Source organism: Panicum virgatum, chromosome 2N, assembly GCF_016808335.1.
Source record: "Panicum virgatum strain AP13 chromosome 2N, P.virgatum_v5, whole genome shotgun sequence".
NCBI lineage: Eukaryota > Viridiplantae > Streptophyta > Magnoliopsida > Poales > Poaceae > Panicum > Panicum virgatum.
In genome coordinates, this window is record NC_053146.1 from 10193646 (window position 1) to 10208468 (window position 14823).

Genomic DNA, 14823 nt, shown 5'->3' on the forward strand with positions numbered 1-14823 from the left:
GTGGGCCGGACCAGCCAATAATTTTAGCTCGTGGGCTGGAGGAGAGGAAGCCTTAAGTTGTGTGGGCCTGCAGCAGAGATTCGAAAGCCCATGTCAGCAGCTCCAAAGAATGCACATACAACAGGAATCGTTGTCGTTCAGCGCGGAAGATCAGACAGTTCGGATCGCAATGTCCATGCATGTGGCTAAAACTGAAACGCACATCCTGTCCAGAAAAAATGAAAGGCACATTGCCCAAACCCCAGACCGGTGACCACTCTGTTTCGACGTTTCCAATTTTTAGGCGACTCTGCTTTGTTCTGTTTTGACCGCTTCAATTTTTTTTCCTAATCTTAAGTTTTGTTTCGGAAGAAAGACGCATTGTCCCAAACCACACTTGGATCGATGGCCAGTTGTTGGAGATTCATAGTACCAAAAATATCAGATAGTTGGGCTTGCAATGCAGCATGTTAATTCTCATCAATGGATCGAAACAAACTCTACTCAAACTTGATTAGAACAGACCCAGATCTCCGACGGCCAGGAAAAAATCTGCCCACCCGAAAAAAGCTTTGGCATCATAAACACAGGTTCTCGATTCTCTGGACAACAAGCGACCACAGATCTATCTATCTACTGGATACGAAACTCAGACCACCATAGTTCGACAACCCTTCTACTTCTACTACTACTACCAGCACCGACCAAGGTCATGAACGCATACGGATCATCTCAAGTCGTCGTAGGAAGAAACGCACGCGCGTGGCCGGCCACAGCCTGCCGGGCGGTGGGCCGATCACTCGTCGTCGAAGAGGACCAAGATGTCGGTGTCCTCCTCCTTGGCCGCCCGCCGCGGCGGCGGCGACACCGGCCACGGCGGCCCCTGTCACAGCACAAGAAAAAAAAGAAATAATTTTTTTTCCTCGCCAGGCCCACCCGTTAGCCTCCTCTTCCTCCCCTCCTCTCTGTTCTGCCTCGCCGCGGCACGCACGCGTCACCACGCCGCCGGCCAACCCCGGGACACGTGCCGGCCATCCTCGGCTGCCGTGCCGCGCGCGTCCTACGCTCGCCTTTATCCTCCACGACGACGCCGCCGCGGCCTTATCCTCCACGCCCCCCCCCCCCTCTCAAACTCTAGCCCTCCATTGCCGCTGCCCCGAGCTCTCTCGCCGCCGTCGATTCATCGTCTCCGGTCGGTCTCTCCTTGATTCCTCGTGCGGGGAGCTCCCTCTCACCCTCCTCCTTCGATTCCCCTCCTCACTCGGTCCTTTCCTCTATCGTGCTGGCGCCCCGGCGGAGCTCGCCGTCCGCCGCCGCCTAGCGCCGTCGCGCCGCCCGTCCGTTGCCGCTCCTCGCCTGCGCCACCGCCGGTGAGGCTCGCCGCCACCTCCTTCACCCCGTGCGCACGCGCCCCGAGCCCCTCCGGCCTTGCCTCATCACGCCGCCATCCGCCGGCGCCGCCGCGTCGAGCGCGTTGCGCCGCGCGCGCGGGCCGCGCGGTGGCCACGCGCACCACGCGCACCGGCGTGCCGTGGCCGCACTCCGATGCGGGTCAAGGTGGGCGCTGAGCCTTGACCCGGCCTGGAGTGGGGCGTTGGCCCTGGGCTCACCTATCGGCCTCTGGCCTGGCGGGTGTGGCCGGACCCGGGTGCACCTAGCATTTTGGCTAGGGTTTTCTTAGGTTTTATTTGTCTGCAATCTTGCAAAATTCATAGAAATTCGTTTATAGCTCCGAAAAATATGAAACTTATTTTGTTGGGTTTGTATCACTCTGATCTATTTAGGAAAAATAATGTTTCGTATGTTACTTTGCTATAGATTTATCTATAGGTTTATTTTTCAAAAGAGAGTTTAATTCTTAGTTATTTGAGTATTGCTCTAAAAATTTCAAACTAAATTTTGTTAGACTCCTTGTGAGGTGTAGTTTTTAGTGATGCAACTTGTTCATATGCTTCCTTGCTGTTTATCAAAGTTTTAGCTTTTTTTCTTATGCTCTGTCTGAAAATAGTTTAATATAGAACTTTTTGCTGGAAGGTGAGAAAATAGTAAAACTAATTTTGTTAGCTTTGTTTTCATACATAGTATCTAGATAATTTTCTTGGATTTGTTTAGATAATTTGCATGTCTTTTCCGATTTATCTTGTTTTGAACCGCTGAAAACTGATATATTTATGATTACTTATAGAAAAATACTTTTCCGGCAAATCCAATTTTCATGAGTTCTTTGTGATGTCCTCTACATTCTCAATTTAATTGGTGGTTTATGCTTGTTTTTTAGTTTATTTCTTAATTCTTGCATCGCATTGATGCATTATAGTGACCGAACCGTCGGAGGTCGAACCCGTGGAGCCCACCGAGTCCGTTGAGCCTGAACCTGGAGTCCCGTTCGCGGTTGAGCCCGAAGTTAACCAAGGCAAGCAGCTAAGCATATTCCTTGCACCTATCTAATCTGATTTAGTTTAGCTATTCCACTTAGGTATTGTTGGGCTATATGTATGTATAGTATGTATGTATTGCAATTTGGTACCTACTCTCGTGCATTATCCTTTCTTGAATTGTTATCCATGTCCTTACCACGTGTTAGTCAGTTAATTACTTAACTTGATTAGATGCTTAGCCCTGCTTAGATTTCTTATCGCTTGCTAGGAGGGAATGTTTGGAGTATCACACTTACCGGTTACCCTTGATCGCACTGGTTGGGTTTGGTTGTTAGTGAAGTGGTAGTACCGGGATTCGAGCGGAATGGTAGGGCTTAGAGAATGAAGTCATATGGGCATAGTCCACTTGGATCGATTAAGGACCAAGTGGATGCCATCGGCCTTGAGCACCTTTCCGTGCTACCACATATCCCATATAATGGTACGGATGAGCCAATTACCTTTTTTGACTTAACCATTGGGCCCCGGTCCCAGATACGTGGCCAAGGGCTATGCAGGGAGGCTTAGCAGGTCCCCGAGTAGAACTATGTGTAGGAAAATTTAGAAATGTCCTCGGTGGAACTAAGTCTCCACGCGCAAGCTGGGCGTACCCTCAACGGTTGAGCCTTGCTGGGAATGGTTGACGCGAGTACCCCCTTATCCAACTTTAGCGGGTTGGGTGAGTTGCATGGTCCTTGCGTCTTGTGGATAAAGTAGTACACCCTTGCAAGGTTATAAACAATTCGAATTGCAGCTCTCTCGGATATGAGCAAGCTCTTGGTTCGCCGAATTCCTCTGAGTTTTGGTATTGTTGGTTTTGGATTCATGTCTTGTCAATAATCTATTGAATGTTATGTTACTCTTTTAATCAACTAAAATTATTTGGGGGTTCGGACAATATTAATTAATTTTGCTAGGTGTTAGTTTAGAGAGCTCATGCTTATGCAATAATTACTTACCCTTAAAAGCTTTTACTTGAACCTTGCATGATCCTTGTTTATTTAATCACGTAAGTCTTGCAGAGTACATTTGTACTCAGGTTGCTTCTAAACCTAGTTGCAGGTGAGCCGGAAGTGGTATTCGGCCACTTCTACCCCGCCGATTCAGGTGCGGGGGAGGAGTAGGTCGTTGAGGCTGGGATGGTGTCCTTGAGCAAGACATCATCATCGTAGTAGGTTTTATCGTAATCGAACTCCGTGAGAGCATGTAAATGCAATAAATTTTAAGTTCCTGTTTAATATGGCTTTCGTGAGCCCAAGGCTTGTATTGGAAGTTAGTTTGAACCCACCTATATCGAACTTGTAATATTAAGTGTGTAAAATTGCTCTTTGTGGATCATCGGCAATGTACGTGCTTGTATAACGGTACGTGTGCTTAATCCTGGGCATGTGGCAAACACGTACCGGGACTACCGGGTTTGCTTTTGTTCTAGGTGATTTGTGTTGATTAAGTGTCTCTAAGGTGTGGATTAGCACGTGGCGTGTCGAGAGACGGACACGTTCTAGCCCTCAACTTAAAGGATTAATCAATAATTTCACCTAAACCGAGTGCAAATTGGACAGTTCTAACAACGGGTATCAAAGCTGAGGTTTCCATAAAGTGAACCTAAAATTTGCTTAGTAGGGTGTGGGTAAAAATAAAATTGGATCACTTGCATTAAGATTTACTTTTGTTAACTTAAGGTAAATTGCTACGCTTCTTTATTTGTCTTAGAGCTAATTCTTCCTTATTGCTTCACTCGTTTAATTGAAATGTACTTAACTCCTCTTGTCTCTATGGGTAGTGGGTGCGTAGGAACACCCTTTCACCTGCTGGAAACCTTTTGAGCCTTTTACCGGGGTTGAGAGGGTGGAAATCACCCATTGTCCTAAGTGCTAGTAGTAAGGTTGTAGCGCTGCTGGGCAATGCGATTGTTTCGGGTTGTAAGGTAGTGCTAGGACGTTAAGGCGTGCTCACGATGTGAGGAGACGTCATGTGTATTCATACCTTGCATACATGCATACTCTCTCTTCTGGTCTCCAATTCCGTGCTGCATCAATCGAGTGTGCTGTTGTTAAGATCTTATCTAGTTGGATCTTGTTAATCTTAGTGGACCAAATCTGTTTTTTTTTCCTCTTAGAATGGCTACTCCTTTGTTGATCGTGTGTTAGATTTTATCTACACATTATCTTTCCACCCTGCCTTTGAGTATCATTTTTCATTCCTGACCGCTAACCGTTTTGTTTATTAACAGGATGGTGTTGCGTTCGGGAACTGAAAGGGATGGTGCTAATGGTTCGGGTGGCAATACCAACCGCAACAACGAAGTTCCTCTTCCTTATCCTCCCATTCACCCAAGCCTCGCGGGCGTCCTGGCCCGGCAAACTAAACTTATGGCGACCATAGTCAATCAAATGGGCAATACCGGCAATCATGGCCCAAGAGCTGAACCTCAAGTGAACAGGTTTGGGGATTTCTTCCGCACCAATCCGCCCATCTTTCGTGGCTCTAAGGATCCTCTTGATGCGGATTTCTGGCTCAATGTCATTGAAGAGAAACAAGGTCTTATTGAGTGTGAGCCATATGAGAAGGTTTTATTTGCTGCTCATCAACTGCATGATGCCTCTGGGGCTTGGTGGCGGAATTTCAAGGCATCTCACCCTGCCAACCACCGCTTCATATGGGAGGAGTTCCGCACACCTTTTCGCTCCTTCCATATTCCCAAGGATATCATGGACATCAAAAAGAAGGAATTTCTAAATCTCACTCAAGGAAGTCGTGATATGATGGGCTATGTCAATGCCTTCAACACTCTCTCCCAATATGCACATGAAGAAGTGGCCAACGATCTCAAGAAGCAAGAACGCTTATATGATGGGCTTTCTGAAGAATTGTAAGACAAGCTCTCCACCACCAAGTTTGAGAATTTCAATGACTTGGTAAATATTGCCATCAGTGCCGAGCACAAGATGAAGAATCTTGCAGCAAAGAACAAGCGTCCTGCTTCTACCTCTGCGGGTGGTAGCTCCTCACGTCCACGTCTGGGCCTTCTCCTCTTCCACCTCGGGCGCCGGGAGCTCAACCTCCACGTCCTATGTGGATTGTGCGCCACCCTCAACCTCCCCAAGGACAAGCTCCAAGCCGACCAATGTCTATTGGATCAATTCAAATGTTGCCACAAAGAGTCCATACTACAATTGTGGTGGTATAGACCATTTCTCCGGGAATTGCCCCTCTCCGTGGCTGCGACGGAAGCGGAGATGTGGCACTGGGGCGTGGGGCCGGCCCGATGGGCAGGAGCGGGAGGCGCACGGTTTCTCCCGCCCGCCCGCACAGCGAGATGAGATGCTTTTGGATCGGCGTCCGTACCCGTATACCATACCGCCGCCAGCGCTGCTCTAGGCGCTTTTTTCATTTTTATATTTAAAAAAATACAATTTCAAAAATATATGTCCATTCCTAAAATTTTCAAATCTATACCCCGGTCGCCCCCCCCCGGGGGCGACAGGGGGCCTGTCGCGCCCACCCCAGGGGCGACATGCCCTGGATGTAAATTTTTTTTTTGAATTTGCAAATAAGTCCCTGGGGTGGTGCTGGTCGATGTACAGGGCCCTGTCGTCCCAGGGGTGGGCGACAGGGGACGGTTGCCCACCCCTGGGGCGACAGGGGCCCCCCTGCCTATATAAGTCCCGGCCTCCATTCACTGCTCATTTCATGCCAAAGATTGTACCAAAAATTCAGAAAAAAGAGAAGGGTGAGGAGAAAGGAAGCGGCGAAGCTCTGCCGAATTGCGCACTTGTGATCTAGCGGTAACTTCGGTATGAATCCACTGATATTGTATAATAATTTAATTTAATTAACAGATTAGCTGAATTAGATTTGGTGCTTTAGAACACTAGTTTAGTATTACAATTTCAGTAGTATTGCATACTTGTTTTTAAATTAATTATGAATTAGAATAGAATTATGATAGTACCTTATAGATATTGTAGCATAAGGCAATAGAATTATGACAGTACCTATATTTTCACGCATCGATTTGGTATACGATAGGTGCATTATTGAAATCATTGTTTATCATTTAGCGCACCACACTATAGCGCCAATGTCTTCGTCAGGATCGACCTACATTCCGTGGAGGAAGTGTGAAGCCACCGTACCCGAAGGAATTGATGTGCCAATGTGCTTCTACGGTTCGTCATGCAAGTTCATGCAATCTGAGGTTTTAGGAGATGACTACGGCATGAGGTTCTTTATGTGTGAGAACTACGAATATGATCCACCTAAGCAATACGGCAAAGACCGGGCCAAGGTAGCAGGACAACAGACGCTATTTTTGCTTGTGACCTAACATTGAGTTATGATTCTAACTTTTATTGGAAAAAGTCTCCTCCGCCTCTTTGTGATTTTATGCAGTGGTTCGACACCGTGCAGTCGCAGCAGGCAAAGGACTTTGTGGAACAACAAGCAAGGTGGGCTGCAGAATGTTGGCACCGAATGAAGCACGAGGAACAGCAAGAGGAGTAGCGCAAGAAAGAGCAAGAAGAGATCCGCAAGAGGATGGAGGAGGTAGATCGTAAGGCGGCGGCGGAACATGAAGCTGACAGGGAGAGAAAGCGAGAGAGGGCACGCCGTGCGAAGGAAGCCGGGCCCGAAGCAATAAGACATGGTAGGTTTAGATGCAACAAGAAATTACCTTGTCGCGTTCACATGTCACGGCACTTAGTTGTTTATGTTTTCAGTTGAGAGCTTCACTCTGTGTGTTGTAACTTTTACCATTAATTTGCAGTTGTAGCCGGGAATCTATGAAATCTTTGAATTTGTCCTTAATATTTTCGGAGCTTGTCATGTCACTAGAATAATAAAAACCACATATCTAATTAATATAATGATAAGAAATAAGAACTAAAAAATGCATTACATAATGTGAACCATCAAGTTTACATCATAATACAACGGTAATGAAACACACATCACACATGCAGTGGCATGGCAGAACCCGTTGCAAACTACTATAAACAGATTCTGGACTAACCTAACATGCCTTAGGTAATTTAGAAAAACACAACAAACACAACGATACAGCATGTCACTAGCACTAGGGTAGTCCTAGTAGCCGTACCCCCACGTAGCAAACTGCGTTGAGTCTTCTCCGCAGTATCCACCCATTGCAGGTGGTGCAGGCGGTGGTGCCGGAGGCGCAGGGCCCTTCTTCTTGTGACAAGGGCAGTTGCAGTAAGGAATAGTGCATGGTTCATCCTGTGAACCGGCAGCATTGCTGGTATCATCATCTTCGTTGTCTTTGTTACCCTCGCTCACTTCCTCATAATGGTTCACCTTGCATTTCAGATCAAAGATCTTTATCTGGAGGTACTCGATGAACTCCTGAACGGAATCAATTGGTGCAGGATCAACCCACCTAGTAAAACCACAGTTTTCTGGAGCATCGGAAGACTGCAAAACAAATTTCAAGTAAGGTGTCTCATTGAAGATAAAGAAATGAAACAACCGAGTATTAACCATGCATGTGGACATTTAAAGAATCGCCGACCGTCATCCATCCCATCGGTGCACATCTGCACTAAGCAGTCCTCATCATGTCTGCATTTTGGCCACGGCTCTTTACGGTTATCGTATTGTCGAAGTGGAGTTTAATTGGTAAATTCACTCTTGTGCTGTGGCGGAAACTCAAACACTGGTCCCGGAAAAGAATCAGGTCCAAGAGGCCCCTCCCATATTATGGGATCTCCCTTTCTTCCCCCTTTTCCTTTCCCAAAACCGTAGTAATTCTTCCCGCTAGACCCACCTCCAGACATTGGGTATACAATGAGCTTTGGTGTTTGAGTGTTGCTATGAGTTCACACACTTCAGAGTATTTATAGGCGCACAAAGATCTGATACCCGGAGTGTGGAGTGTAAATGCACCTGACAAGCCCACATGACAACACAGTTAACAGGCTAGCAGACCTAACACTGAAAAGCCTAGATTCCTGCATTGCTGCCGCTGCTGCAAAGAAAGACCTGTGGCTCGAGTCGATACTTGGGTCTAGCAAGGAATCCATCTCCATACCTGCATTCAAAAATATATAGGAACACAAAGGTACATATGTATTCCATACAAACTGGACGCATGATATCTATACATTACAGATAGGTTCGATACAAACTCCACGCACGATATTTATACATTACATATATGTTCCATACAAACTGGATGCATGATTTCTACATATTACAGATACGTTCGGTACAAAGTCCACGCACGATTAGTATATAGGTACAAACTGCACACTGGTGGATCATGACACCGAGTGCCTTCCACGAGCAATTCTCGCCAATGGTCGTCTAAACGTAGGAGGTGCTCCATCTCTGGGATTTTCGGAAGGACCGGCATCAGCAGTATCGTGAAGTGCATTCTGAGGACACTTCTTGCAGGTGTGACCCAATGCTCCACATTGGCTGCAACGTTTTTCTGCCTTGCTTGCCTCGGACTCGTCCATCCCATTCCGAATATGACGTGTCTGACGGCGGCCTTTGCCTTTCTTAGTGGCTGGATCAGGAATAAACATCTTATCCTCATTATCCTGAATGAAAGGTCCCACTATTCCAATCCCGTATATCTCATGTCCCCAGGTGGATACAGCTGCTTTCTTGCTGAAGTAAGGTGAAACAAATACTCCTGGCTGCAACCCAGACTCTGCACATGCCGCAATGAGATGCGAGCATGGTAAATGCAATAACTTAGGCTTCATGCAGGAGCAGAAAGCTTTGCCATCTACTGTAATCAAACTCTCCTGTACCACCCTATCTCTACGGATACCACGACCAATTCTATCCTTGCATAGAACCTCAAATCTATGCTCCATTGTACCTGTCGATATGACGCGGTGTAGTTTGGCATTTTCTATCTTCTGTTGCATATATTGTGTCACTCTTTTGCAAAATTGAATTTGGGGGGTTGCTGATGTTTATGCTTGCAGCCATGTAACGCTCTCTGAAATACTTCATGCACCCATACATGATGAACTCAATAATTCCCACAAGAGGAAAGGCACGACAACAACGCATAACCATATTGAAACACTCTGCATGGTTCGTTGTCTGAATATCATACCGCACTCCGTTAGTATCATAAAGGAATGACCATTTCTCCTTAGGTGCACCTCGAATCCAGTGTGAAAATGGCTTCTCCATTGATTCCCTATCCTCTGCAACCTGACTCGTGCTGGTTCCTGCTGCCCTTGCCTTCACTTCCTCTGCAGTCAACTGATCAAGCATCTGTCATAAAGCATTGAATTTTCTCTGTTGATTTTGGATGCACAACCTCTTAAACATGTTCTTCAGATCCTTGTTCTTGAAGTGGTCATAGAAGTTTGCACCCATATGCCTAATGCACCACTTGTTCTGGAAATCGGGCCATAATGGAGGTGTTGTCGCAGTTCCGCGTTGCAATTTCATTATTGATTGCAGCAGATCTGCATGCCTATCACTAATAAGGCACACATCTGGACGTGCAGGAACAACATGTACCTTCACTCGTTCAAGGAACCAATACCAACTGTCTAAGTTCTCATTCTCAAAAAATGCAAATGCGAGCGGAACTATTTGGTTGTTGCAGTCTACCCCGATTGCGGTGAGTATCTGACCTTTATACCTTTAAGTCAGAAATATGCCATCAATGCAGATCAACGGAAGACAACACTGAAATGCCCTAACACAGGTACCTAGGCAAAAGAAGGCTCGATGCAGAATGCTTTGCCCGCTACTCACGGATGGTACGAGGTATGTGTCATAAAAGCTTCATGGATTTCTAGCAGCAACCTGGTCTAACATACGAGGTAGGTTATCATATGATGCCTCGTAAGTGCCGAACCGCATCTCGAACACCCTTTGTTTAGCTCGCCATGCCTTCAAATAACTAATTGTGTACTGGTAAGTTTGCTCAATGTGTCAAACAATTTTTTTTGGCTCATAATTTAGTTTGTCCATAATCAACCCATATATTTTCTTTGCAACAAAGTCGCATGATATATTGTGATGTGTCGGAAGAACTTCTGACAGCAAACAAGTGTGCTCTGTCACAATCGAACATTTCCCGTTCGACTTCCATTTTCCCTTGAATGCATGTACTCGCCATGGACATCCATCATTCACACACTTCACCTCATACTATTTACTGCCAGACTTCACGACTCTAAATTCTCGGTTCAATGATATTGCCCATAGTCTCACAGCATCTTTTACGGCTTCAATGTTTGGATATGTTGCACCTTGCACTACCTCATTCGTTCTGTACTCCCACTCCTGAGTTCGTACGTCTTGTACGACATGATTGCCAAAACCATGCTCCTTTCACTCTTTTGGCAATGCGTACTGCTCGTCATCAGATGAGCCCTCATTTTCTTCCATCTCCATTGCGGTTTGCTCTTCCGCCTCCATCTCGTCCACAATGCTATGTATCCTCTCTCCCTCATCAGCAAGGCCCTGTGGTCCGATGTTTTGGTTCTCTATCTCTTCTGACTCATCTTGCTCAACATAGTTGGTCTCTCTTCGAATACTCGGAGTTGCTTGATCTGCACCATGTTGGATTTCATTCTGTGTCTTCTCCCAGATTTGAACAAGAATGGCCAAAGACCACCCACGCTCTAGAGCTGCTTGCATGTACTTGTGCCAGTCATCAGTGCTGTGTATCATTATCAATTCCCATAAATCACTTTCGACCTCCCAATTAACATGAGACTGGACAGTCAACACATGAGTCTCCGGATTAACACGGAACCAAAACTCCTCTCCAGAGGTTTATCTATGGCGCTAGATGTGCACTTGAAGGCAGAAAGGTCTACTCCATTTGGCCCATACAAAACATTGTAGTCACCAAAAAATACTTAAAACTGCATCTTACTCGACATATCTGTATATCACAGAATACTTATCGTATCATACTCTTTACTTCACTACCTTATTCAATAATCCGTAAAAACTAAGTATGGATTTCAACTACAACATATAAGTATTCATAACTACGTGAAATTCTATACTGTATATGCGAAATTCTATTTTAAATCGTAATTAATTTATAAACACGTCTCTAATAAAACTGCAATTGTAATAATAAACGCGTAGTACTAATTTTTCAAACTAATGTACTACTACGTAACTAAAGTATCATTAAACTCCTACTTAAATGGTTGTACTATAGCACTAATTAAATTAAATTACTCTACAATACCAATGGAAAAATACATAAGCTAAATGTACTAACTTGCATATCACAAGTGCACAATCCGGCAGGGCTTCGCCGCTTCCCTTCTCTTCACCCCTCTCTTTTTTCTGGAATTTTGGTGGATTTTTTGAGCTCAAATGAGGAGAAATAGGGGATGGGGGCTTTTATAGGGGCTGACCCCCCGGTCGCCCGTGGGGGGGGCGACAAGCCCCCCGTGCCGCTGCAAGTGGGGGCCAGGCCTAGTCGACCGTTGGAAGTGGGGCCCAGGCCCCTGTCGCCCGTTGCAGGGGCGACAGAGCCCTGTTCATCGACCACCTCATTCCCATGGACCTATTTGCAAATTCAAATTACATCTAGGGCCTGTCGCCCCTGGGGTGAGCGACAGGGGGGCGACCGTTGTATAGATTTGAAAATTTTAGGAACGGACATATATTTTTGAAATTTTAATTTTTTTAAATATAAAAATGAAAAAAGCGCCTGCTCTAGCAGAAACAAATGGGCCGGGTTGTCTGCCTGGGTCCGAAAGCGGGAGAGGGCGAAAGCGCCTCTCTCAGCTTGGGCCGGCCCAAAAATCGGGACCTCTCTCGCTCGTGGGCGGGCGTACGAGGCGAGCCCGTCGTGTGTGCTGCACAGAAATACACCCTCGCAGCGAGGCAGGCCGGTCGTGCGTGCCGTTACGAGCGAACCGAACCGTCGTCCCCATCTGGGCCGGCCCAAAAGCACGCTCGTCTTTCACAATTGTGCATGTGCATGCTCGTATTGGCCTTTGGCCTTCGTTCGTTTCGTCATGCGCCCACTGGGTCTTCTATCCCTCTCTAAAAGAACGTGTTACAGTCTAGGTGACCAGCCGCGTCGCTACTCGCTACAGGCAGCGTCGCTCCACTGCTGCGCCTCAGGTAGAAGAGAAGCCTGAGAAGGGTATTAGGGGCTCCTTACTGGCAGTAGGCGGGGCAGCTGCTCTACCCAACCGCATGGGAGCTCCGCCACTTATTACTGTGCCGGCTCCCGGTGATATCACTACTGGAGAGAATTTAGTCGATTCCCGACCACACATATTTTCTTTGCATTCCTATCCTCTGTCCGGCCAATTCCTTTCCATCTTGAGAGCATGTACCGGTCCCCACCGTTTGCAGTCCCGGACCCCTCACGTCACCTCATTTCTCTCCCCGTTCCAGTAAAACAATCTATGGTTAAGAAAAACTAACCTAACTTATACAAATATAGAAAATTGACCAAACTTATACAAATAATTTGGAAAAAGATTCGACAAAGATCTTGAAAGAAAAACTCTGATTCGAAATATTACGAGAAACTTTGGACTGGAATATTCTGAGATCAATAAATTTTAGAAAGAAAAGTCATGAATATTTTGACACAAAACTTCAAGACAAAAAAATTAAAGAAAAAAAGATGAACACAAAAAATAGAAAAAGAGACACTGTGGGTAGCTGCGCCCCCCCCCCCCCCCCCCCCCCCCCCCCCCGCGCGCCCGCGGGCACGGTGATGGTTTGCAAATAGCCTGAAGCACATGGATTTTTGCAGTAAATTATACTGGGCCTGTCCATTAGTAGTAGAGATTGCTACACATGTTACCTGCTAAATAGGATAGAATCTTTGCATACATGTAGAAGAGACAAAAGTGCTAACGTTACTCACATGCATGAAGATTTGAAATTTAAAAAAGTATAACTATTAAACCAAGCATCCAAATTAAATTTGAATTGAACCATAATCTTTCGTATACCAAGATTTTCAGAACAAGATCCACTTGCCTATATTTGCACGATGTTTTTTTACAACTTTTCTTTTACACTAAATAATTAATTTTGATCAAATAAATTATTTAACAATACAAAAAATAATTATTTTGACGAACAAAAAATTAAATATAATAAACAAATAATAATGTACAATGAATAAATATTAAACATCGTGAATATTTGATTGTATAGGATAAATAATAGGAAATGATTGACACGAACAAATAGGTCAACGTAATTTTTTCTAGTTTTTGCACTTGTATTTGTATGCATGCATAATGACATCATCAATTCTGTCTTTACCTCATATGCAGACATGCAACAGCTAGAAATATACTAAATGCACTAGCACTTAGAAAAAAAAACATCTGAATAAATGTGCACGCCGTGGGGTTCGAACATGTGGCCTCACGCGTAGTCTCCTCTACCATCACACCCACATAGCACATGTGAGTACATAGAAAATATTATTCTTTTAAAGTAACCGACACGGACCATTTAGTTCCGGGCCATGACCATTTAGTACCGGGTCATAACACCACCCGGTACTAAATGCCACCATTTAGTACCGGGTGGGTCCGGTACTAAATTTAGTACCGGGTGGGTCCGGTACTAAATTTAGTACCGGGCCATAACACTACCCAGTACTAAATGGTAGTATTAGTACCGAGTTTAAAGCACCCGGTACTAATCGGAGGAGCATGAATGCTTTTTTTTTCTAGTAGTGTGCGGTCTATCAAAATAGTCAACTGCTGAGGGGAGATGCTAATTTCCGGTTGCCCGTAAGTTGGGCCTTGTCCGGTCGATTTCAGACCAAAATATGTTTCCGTTATTTTGCTTCTGCCCCACCCCCATTTTCTTTTGTTTTCGGCTCCGGCCCCTGAGGCCCTGACTCACGCCATTTGTTTTGATTGACCTTTGGTTCCGCACCTCACCAAAATTCTATCGCATAGTTTCTTTAAAGAAAACTATATTAGTGGAAGTTTGTATAATAGAATAATATATATTAAAAAATTGTAAAAAAAATTTGAACGACAAAATGGGGATAAGAAAAATAGTAGCAAAAAAATTAAATTCAAAACAAAAAGTAAATAAAAATTTGGGGCCAAAAATTGAGAGCACAAAGGAAAAAAACATAAAAACTTTATGTTGAAAAGTTTTAGAAACAAAATTTGTGATAAAATTTTTTTGAAAAGAAAAATATTTAGAAACATTATTTGAAAACAAAAAATCAAAATAAAAGAAAAGGTTCATTGTAGAAATATTGGAAAGAAAAAAAATTGATAACAAAACTGTGAAACAAACTTTTCGAAAACCTAATTTCAGAAGAAAAAAAATATGGTCATCGGACGGAAAATGAAATGGGAAAAGAGAAATCGAAAAGGCATATTGAATGCTGGGGCCCACCATGTGGGGTTGGATTCTGTGGGCAGCGAGCGTGATTTGTGAGTGAGGACCGGTGGTG